General features: G+C 66.4%; 1 protein-coding gene across 5 annotated transcripts in view; it reads right to left on the minus strand.

The window, feature by feature from the left end:
• The window catches only part of ARAP1 (ArfGAP with RhoGAP domain, ankyrin repeat and PH domain 1), a 42,883-nt gene extending 33,770 nt beyond the window's left edge, over positions 1 to 9,113 (minus strand). For 2 of the 5 annotated variants that reach the window (XM_064505268.1, XM_064505266.1), the window contains exon 1: positions 8,866 to 9,110. The gene's annotated coding sequence lies outside the window, so the exon portion shown is untranslated. Of the gene's footprint in view, positions 1 to 3,092; positions 3,173 to 8,865 lie in introns of those variants that run through there. The other 3 variants (XM_064505269.1, XM_064505267.1, XM_064505270.1) reach the window with 3 other exon arrangements.
• Positions 9,114 to 9,570: the final 457 nt, after the last annotated feature.

Genomic DNA, 9,570 nt, shown 5'->3' on the forward strand with positions numbered 1-9,570 from the left:
CGCTGACGTGTCCTGGGGTTGCAGTTTTGCGTAGGGGCTCGGGGGTTCCCCTAGAGCGAGGGCACTTCCTTCTCCTGACGTGTCTGCTCAGGCGTGGGGAGGTGTCAACAGATGTGCAACATCTGCCAGGAGAAGAAGGGCCAGAACTAGGAGCCGTCTCGCACATCCTATTCCCTCCCCTGGACTTGCACGGCCTCTATAACAGCTCCGCGCCAACGCTTGCCCCTCCGCAGGGCAGCTGGAGGGTGCGGGACTCCGGCACGGGGGCAGCAGGGGCAGAGCGGGGCCTTGGGTCAAGCCTAGGGTGGCTTTCACCCCTCACATGGGACGGCCCATGGGCACACGTAGCTGCAAGCAGGGGCGTCACTAGCAGGTTAACATAGCTCCGTGAGGACTGCTTGTGCTGGGTCCCCAGGTCCTGGTAGCACGGAGGACTTCACAGATTGGTTGGGGTAGGCAGGGACCTCTGGAGATCACCTCCTCCAACCCCCTGCTCAAGCAGGGTCACCTACAGCACCTCGCCCAGGACCACGTCCAGACTGAACATCTGGCTTCTGAGCATCTCCAAGGATGGAGACTCCACAACCTCCCTGGGAAACCTGGTCCAGTGCTCCGTCACCCTTACAGGGAAGAAGTTTTTCCTCATGTTCAGATGGACCTGCCTGTGTTTCAGCTTGTGCCCGCTGCCTCTCGTCCTGTCTCTGAGCACCACTGAGAAGAATCTGGCCCCATCCTCTCTACACCCTCCCTTCAGATACTTAGATGCGTTGATGAGATCCCCCCTCAGCCTTCTCTTCTCCAGGCTGAACAGCCCCAGCTCTCCCAGCCTTTCCTCATAGCAGAGATGCTCCAGTCCCTCCATCATCTTCTCAGCCCTCCACTGGACTCTCTCCAGCAGCTCCCTGTCTCTCTTGTACTGGGGAGCCCAGCACTGGACCCAGCACTCCAGGTGTGGCCTCACCAGGGCTGAGCACAGGGGCAGGATCACCTCCCTCGACCTGCTGGCAACGCTCTGCCTAATGCGCCCAGGACACCACTGGCCTTCTTGGCCACACGGGCACCTTGCTGGCTCGTGGTCACCTTGGTGTCCCCCAGCACCCCCAGGTCCTTCTCCGCAGAGCTGCTCTCCAGCAGGTCACCCCCAGCCTGTCCTGGTGCCTGGGGCTGTTCCTCCCCGGGGCAGGACCCTGCACTTGCCTTTGCTGAACTTCACGAGGTTCCTCTCTGCCCATCTCTCCAGCCTGTCCAGGTCCCTCCGAACGGCAGCACAGCCCTCCGGGGCATCACCACTCCTCCCAGTTTGGTGTCACCTGTGAACTTGCTGAGGGTGCATCTGCCCCAGCATCCAGGTCATGGATGAATAAGCTGAACAGGACTGGACCCAGTATGGACCCCTGGGGGACACCAGTAGCTCCAGGCCTGCAACTAGACTTTGTGCCACTGATCACAACCCTCTGAGCTCTGCCACTCTGCCTGTTTTCAGTCTGCCTCACTGTCTGCTCATCTAGCCCGTACTTTATCAGTTTGCCCGTGAGGATGTTACGAGACAGTGCCGAAAGCCCCACTGAAATCAAGATAAACATCCGCTGCTCCCCCCTCATCCGCCAAGGCAGTCATCTCGTTGCAAAAGGCATCAGGTTCGTTAAGCATGATTTCCCCTTCATAAACGCATCCTCCCAATCACCTCCTTGTCCTGCACATCTGGAGTTGGTTTCCAGGACCAGTTACTCCACTGCCTTCCCAAGGATCAAAGTGAGCCTGGCCAGCCCCAGATCCTCCTGCTTTTGGACCACAGGGGCGACATTTGCTTTCTTCCAGTCCTCAGGAAGCCTCCCGTGATCCCCAGGAGCTTTCAGAGATAACCCAGAGCAGCCTCGCAACGACAACGGCCGGCTCCTTCAGCGCTTGCGGGTGCAACCGTCCAAACCGCAAGAGCCGGGTCAGTGCCGTGCTGCCACCAGCCCCGTGCAACCCCCAGCCTAGGTCTGAGATCCCACCAAGATCTGCGCTCAGGCACGCGGCCAGGCCCAGCTTGGCCCATGGGAAGGAGCAATCAGCGCACGAGGCGATGACCTGCCGAGGGGGCTGCCTGCTCGGCCTCACCACGCCGGCCCGGACACCGTTCCCGCTCCGGGGACGCCCATTCCGGCCTCGGCACGTCCCTGCGCTTTATAGCCCTGCTTTTCCAAGGCTTCAGGAGGTCACGCACGGCAGTGACCAGATCAAAGTCCATGCTGCCACGTGTGTGCCCCCACATCTGGGGCACGCCCATGGCTGCCCCCACATCTGGGGCTCTTTCCTCCCTTTTGGGGGCTTCTAAAACGCAGGAGGAGAACAGCTGGCCGAAGCCGTGCCCGCTCGGCCCCAGCCACTCGCACGAGCGGCCCGCGCCAGCTCTTTCCATCGGCAGCTCCGGAGACCTGGAAACGAGACGCCTGCCCTGGTTTCCAGAAAGAGGAGAATCGCTGCGGGCAGACGGGGACGCGCAGCCTCTCAGGTAACGTCTCCGACACGCGAGACGGCCGGCGGCCGCAGGGCTCGCAAAAGCCACGTGCGACCTTCCAGGGGCTGCAGCCGTCTGGAAAACCGGAGGATAAAGGCAAAAGCAGCCGGGAGGGATGATGCTGCCCATGCCAGGCGAGACACCCCCCCGGGGCGCAACGGGCTGAGCTCCGTTATTGCACGGCACGGCAAAGGGTGGCAGATCCTGCCGTTTCCACCCACAACCAGCCCTTTAAGTGCATCCAGCCCCGTAAAATCACATGGTCTCCAAAAACGCGTGAGCCGAGGGCAGGAGGGGACAGGCCGTGCCCCCGCGGGGCTTGTTCGCTGTCCCCAGCCCGGGATCAGCTCCTCCAGCACCGTGACCCTGATATGCATCTTATTTGGAGCTCGCTGGGTTGTATTTTTTTTTTAGACGTGCTAAATAACGTTTGGAGGATTTCCTGGTGCTATAAATAAACCGATCACAAAATCTGCCCATCAGAGTCACATTTTCTCTGACTCACGCGCCTCTGACCCTCCCGGACCGCGGTGTCGGCAGCCGCAGCCGAGCTGCCGCCGCTGCTGCCGGTATCCACAGCTCTCCCTACCTCCAGGCATCGGCACCGCGCCGGCAGCTCCGGGGCCCCGCGACGCTCGGCTCCGGGGACGGCAGGAAAGGCAGGTCCCGAGCGCCGCGGGGCAAACTCCAGCCCTTGCTTTGCACCGGCCAAAGGAGCAAAGTTCTGGTTTGCAGGAAGCGAAGCCGGGTCCGCTTCGTGCCGGGAGCGGCTGCAGGACCGGCACCGCGGGCGCCCGCCGACGCGGGATGGATGCAACGGTTAGGAGCCCGCTGCGCCCAGGACTTGCCCTCTGTCTTGGGTTATTGCCGAAGCAGCACAAAAATCCTCCCTTGCACCGAGCAGCAAGCTCAGGACCATGTACGCAAATGCAAGGAAGGCACACTTTCCCTCTCACACCTCCACAGCTAAAAAAAAAAAAGCTATGATTAAAAATAGACGGGTGACATCGCTGTCACAGGATGTCCAGTTTCGCTCACACCAGCACTGACCCGAGCCCCAGCCGCTCGCCCCCGCCAGCGCGTCTCTAGCGGAAGCAGAGCAGCAGAAATGCAGGGAGACGCAGCCCCGACCTCGCCGGGGGCTCCGCAGGCTCGTGCCCTCCCCGGCACCCCCTTCCCAGCCGGATCCGTGAGCCCCAGCGCCGGCTGGCCAGGGGACGCGGGAGCCCTGCCTTTGGCCCCTTGCACGGCGAGCAGCACCAGGCACAAAAAGCCAAATCCCTGGTCACTCCGCTACCTGCGGATGAGACCTCCCCATCCCGGCTCAGCTGCGGGAAGCTCTGCAACACCTGGATTTGGGGAAAGGAAAATAGCATCTTCAGGGATGCCCTGCGAGACCGCCCCGGAGGCGGCGGCCAGTGGGCCGAAAAGCTGGGCATCGCCTGGCCTAGGCGCCCTCCTGCACTTGGGACCTTGCAAGCGCATCGCACGCCGTGCAAAGGGACCGGCTCGCCGAGCCCCTCTCTGCAGGAGCGCTGCCAGCGATTGCAACCCGGTTTGCAAACACACTGCGTCCCCCTCCGCTCGCCGCACGCCTCGGCCCCCTTCGAGAGCGTTTGCATCACCTAACCGCTGCGACGGAGGTGCTGGTGCAGCCGCCGAGGGGCAAAGCGGAGGCGACGGAGGGCAAAATCACCCGGCCGCCCCCGGCAGAGCGGGGTGGCACTGCCCGCCCGCCCCGGTGTCGCCCACCGCTTCTGCTTTTGCTAACGAAGCAGGAAGAGGAAGACGTTGCGCTCTGCAGCCCGGAGGCCACGGGACGCTGCTCGGCCCGGGGCACGGCACGGCTCTGCCGCCCGGCACCGCGGGGGTTGCAACGGGCCGGCGTGCACCCCGGGGCCGGACGCGGCCATCCCGCTCGCCCCGCGGCTCCCGGCCCGCTCCGAGCACTCGCTGCTGCTCCGGCACCCCGGGGCCACGCGCGGGATGGAGCAGCCGGCCGGGGAGCCCCCGGTCCCTCGCCCTCCGCGCCTGAATCATTCATCAGGGCGTTAATCATTTAACCTCTGCCTGCGGCGGGGTGAGGAAATTCCAGAAACCAGAGACGCCGGGAGCCCCCGGGGCGGCTGAGGCGACGGCCCGTGCGGTGCCTAATCCCCGCGGGTTTACGGGCTGCATTCCTGCCCGGATTAGGCAGCAGTGGGGGGTAAGAGCCTTAGAGGCTGCAAGAGCCGGGGGCAGAGCCCCAGCCCGGCCCCGGCTTTGCCCCGCCGGTGCCTCGGTTCCCCCCGGTCCTCGGGGGGGTCCTGGGAGGTGCTTTTCCTCCTGCCCACCGGCACGCGGGTCCCCGAGCATCCCGCAGGGCTCCTGCTCCAGCAGGTCCCCCGGGGATGCCAGGGAGGAAAGCAGGACCGCAGCCGGACACCGGGCACGAAGCACCCGCCCGGTGCATCCCGCTCGGCTCCCGATCCCGCTTCCAAGCCGGCGGGCAGCATGGCCGTGCACGCACAGCTCCCCGGGCTCCCCGCTCCCACGGGGCCCTGCACGGTACCTTGTCGCGGCGGCGGGGCTACGCAGCGCCCCGCGGCCCCTGCCTCCTCCTCCTCCTCCTCCTCCTCCTCCTCCGCGGCCGGCCCCGGAGAGGCTTTGCTGAGGGGTTTCTGCCCGCCCGGCACTTCCTCAAACGCCTCTCGGGCGACCGGGAACTTGCAGAGAAGCCGGCGGCGCGCGTGAAAAGCCCTGCGTGCACGGCAGCGTGTTGCAACGACCGCCGCCAGCGAGCAGCCGCCGCGGACAGAGGCCCCCCGCCCGCCCCCGGACCCGGCGCGGGGGAAAGGGCACCGACGGGACCGGGGCCGTCCGCGCTCCGCCGTGCGTCCGTCCCCACCTGCGTCTCGGGGCAGCAAAGCCATCGCGTCGGGGCATCGTCCCCCCTCTCCGCCCGCCTAAACCGGGACGGGACCCCGCGCCGGGCGTCGCGGCGTGGCTGGGAGCATCGCGGCGTGGCCGGGGGCTCCGCCGTGCCTGGACCACGGCCGCATCCTGGCAGCGCCCCGCGGGAAGCCGGGCTCGTCCCGGGGCCGGGGGAGCAGCCCCCGGTCCTCCCCCCGAAACCGCGCCAGCCCCACGCCTCCGCACAGCGGCAGAGGTTTCGCTTCGCGCGGACGAGCGTGTTTCGCTTTCGGGGTTTCGCGGCGCAGCACGGCCCGTGCGAACCAGGGAGACACCAGGCCACAAGCAGCGGTCACGAATAAAGCTAAATCCTGCAAAGTCGGCAGAATCTGGGCGTGGAAACGGCCCGTCCTGCGCCCGGTGCTGCTCAGGCCACAGCCGTGCCGCGGGCTGCAGCGTGGTGGCTCCTGCCCAGGCTGCCGAGCCGGCGGGGTGGGAGCTGCCCGGAGGAGCTGTGCAGGGGTGATCGGGGTGTGCACAGCCATCGGGGTATGCACAGCCGATAGGGGTGCGCAGGGCTGATCGGGGTGTGCAGGGCTGATCAGGGTGTGCACAGCCGATTGGGTGTGCACAGCCCATCGGGGTATGCACAGCGGATAGGGGTGTGCTTGGCTGATTGGGGTGTGCACAGACATCGGGGTATGCACAGCCAGTAGGGGTGTGCGTGGCTGATCGGGGTGTGCAGGGCTGATTGGGGTGTGCACAGCCATCAGGGTGTGCACAGCTGATAGGGGTGTGCAGGGCTGATCGGGGTGTGCACAGCCCATTGGGATGTGCATGGCTGAGCGGGGTGTGCAGGGCTGATCGGGGTGTGCACAGCCGATTGGGTGTGCACAGTCCATCGGGGTATGCACAGCCGATAGGGGTGTGTGTGGCTGATTGGATTGTGCAGGGCTGATCGGGGTGTGCGCAGTCATCGGGGTGTGCACAGCCGATCGGGGTGTGCATGGCTGGAGCGTGCACAGTCGATCGGGGTGTGCACAGTCCATCAGGGTGTGGATGGCTGGAGCATGCACAGCCGATCGGGGTGTGCATGGCCGATTGGGGTGTGCGTGGCAGCTGTAAGTGTGTGTGGCAGCTCTAGGTGTGCATGGCTGATGGGGACGTGCTTGGCTGGAGTGTCCATGACCGACAGGGATGTGCACAGTGTGTCAGGGTGTGCACAGCCGCTCAGGGTGTGCGTGGCCGATTGGGGCACACGCAGCAGCTCGGGGTGCATGCAGCCGTTTGGGGTGTGCGTGGCGGGTCAGGGTGTGCGCAACAGTTCGGGGTGCGCATGGCCTCGCTGCGCAGGAGCAGCCCCAGCACGTGCTGTTGAGCCGCAAGCAAGGAGGCAGCAGCAGCAGGGCAGCGGGAGAGGCAGCAGCCGGACGGGGACGAGTGCCTGGCCCAATTCCCTTCTCCCCCTCCCCACGGCTGGAGCCGTCATTACAGACCTGGAAGTAAAACCCAAGAAGGCGAAGCGTGGCCCGGGCTGCAGCGGCAGCGAGGAAACGCGAGCGCCTGTCTCCCCAGCAGCCATCGCCCTGGCCCCTCCTCGCCCGCCTCTGCCCCCCCGGCAGCCCCCGTCTTTCGGTGCAAACGAGGCGTCTCGGGGGTCTCGCTCCCACGCTCCCTTCGCCCCGTGTGCGTCTAGGAAACAGATTGTATCACGCGGGCTGACTTTCAGGGTATCTTTCCAGTCCTCTTACCTTGTAATCAAAGACTGGTTCCAGCCCTCGCCCGCCCACCCCGGGGACTTGCGAGGCTCGCAGCGCCTGACACACTTTCTGCTCTGCATGGAAACCTCCCTCAAAATAGGTCAGGAAACCGTGTCGCCGTGCTGCGTGCGCAGGGCTGCTTGCAGCCCCCCAGCGCAGCCGCCCAGGCTGAGTCAAAGCAGGCAGCTGGGGCTGCAGGCGCAGTGGGATGCTCCCGTGCATGGTGGGATGCTCCCGTGCATGGCGGGATGCTCCCATGCGTGGTGGGATGCTCCCGTGCATGATGCAATGCTGCTGTGCATAGTGGGATGCTCTCGTGCATGGTGGGATGCTCCTGTGCATGGTGGGATGCTCCCGTGCATGGCAGGATGCTCCCGTGCACGGTGGGATGCTCCCGTGCACGGTGGGATGCTCCCGTGCATGGCGGGATGCCCTAGCACACAGACGCCCCAGTGCACAGCGGGACGCCCGGGCACACGGCAGGATGCTCCGGTGCACGGATGCCGCGGTCCATGGCAGGATGCCGCGGTCCATGGCAGGATGTCCCGGTGCACGGCGGGATGCTGCGGGCTGGGCCGCAGAGCACCCACCCGCCATGCTGCAGGCTCGGGGGGCCGCTGCGGGCTCGGGGGGCTCGGCACCGCCTGACGCCTTGCCGGAGTCACCGTGCCCGGCTCAGCACGCACGCACCCGTGCGCACGGCACTGCACGGAACCGCGCAGGACCCTGTTTTGCTTTCCCGTAAGTGGGAAGTGAAAGCGTCTCGGTGAACGCCTTGGCCACCCCGACGGCAGCCTGCCAGCGCCTTCGCCAGGCCGTGCTCCCCACGCAGAGACCCCCAGCCCTGGGCACCTGCACCCCCGGGGCCTTCGCACCTCCTCCTCCTCCTCGGTGCACCCGCAACCCCGACGTGGGCATCCCGCAACCCCCGGGACCGGCGCCCGCCCCGCCGCCGCGCGCAGCCCGGGGAGCGTGGGAGCCGCCGCCGCTCCCGTTCCCGCGGAGCCCGGCCAAGGGCGGGAGGGGGCACGGCCGCGGGGGGAGAGGCGAGAGCATCCTCTCGAGCCTGTCCCGGCCCGGTGGGAAGCCCCGGGTTATTTTTAAACGGTTTTATATTTCTGCCCTCAAGCGTGACGCGCGGGCTGCGTGCAGCGGCACGTCCGGGCCCCTCGCGGGCTGCAGACCTGCAGGTCCTGCTCAGCACCGCCGCACTGCCGAGGGGGGAGAAAGGCAGGTCCTAAACACTGAAAACCGCCACGTTTTCCCACCGCGACCCCCCCGTCCCGTAACCCCGCGGCGGCAGAGCGGTGCGGCCCTGCGGCACGCGGCGCCCGTCCCCGAGCAGCGCAACCCCGCGCACACGCTTCACTCTTCAGCACGCGCCTAAGGGCTTTTTGAGCCAATTCCGCATATCCTACCCCAAAACGTGCTTTCAGACAGCCTCCCCCCGGGAGGATCCTGCTCCCTCTTCCCGCTGGGACAGGCAGCGTCCGCAGCCCTGCCAGGAGCCGTGCTGCCCCGCAACAGCGTGCAATTCTGCTTTTTTCCACCCAAAAGCACCCAGCGAGCCGGGGAGCAGCCCCGGAGCGTGCAACGGCGCTGCCGAGCTCCGGGCCCCGCTCGGCTCGGCCTCGCAGCGGCCCTGCACCCCCCGTCCCACGGCGGCTCCGGGCCCCCCCGAGCGAGGATGCGAGGATTCAAGGCACTCACGTAGCGCAGGAAAGCCGGCCCGACGTCGCCGGGGCTGCAGCGGGGCCGTGCCGGCCGCCGGCGCGTTGCTGGCAGCCGTCCCCGCCGCCCCGGCGGAGCCGCAGCTGCCCACTTTGTTCTGCGGTGAATTGGGACGCGCCGAGCCGTGCCGCAGACGGAAAACAAATCTGCCGGGCTGGCCCTCCGCTTCGCCGCCTCGCTCGCGCCGGGGATTTGCTCGCCGGGTCCCGGCCGGCCCGGGCTTGCTCCCCGCACGCCGGCTTGGGCAGCCCGTGCAAACGGGAGCCAAAGGGGGAAAAAGCACCGGGACTTTCCCGAAAAACGGGTTCGTTTGTTTGTTTTCTCTCTCCCCACCCAGTTTTTCCCAAGGCTTCTGCTAAGGGAAAAAATGGGGCGAGGTGGGTGCCCTGGGGGGGAGCCCGCGGCGGGGAGCATCCGGCCTCGCTTTTGCACGTTTTGGGGAGAAAGACGGGTTTTTTGGGAAGGGCTGTGGCCTCCCCTACCCGCTGTCGCCCAGCTGACAGCAACAACCTCCCTTTTTGCTTACAGGCCAGTCCTGGGGGGTTGCACTTCTCCACGCTGCAATTCCTTCGCCAGACGGATAACGAGGAAAGCAAAGAACGGAGATCGCGGCAGAGGAAACTTTGCAAGCGTGGCCAGTGCCCCCGGCCCCAGGAGCAGCGTCGAGCCCGCAGCACGCCCGGG

The sequence above is a fragment of the Dromaius novaehollandiae genome, chromosome 1 (genome assembly GCF_036370855.1).
Source record: "Dromaius novaehollandiae isolate bDroNov1 chromosome 1, bDroNov1.hap1, whole genome shotgun sequence".
Classification (NCBI taxonomy): domain Eukaryota; kingdom Metazoa; phylum Chordata; class Aves; order Casuariiformes; family Dromaiidae; genus Dromaius; species Dromaius novaehollandiae.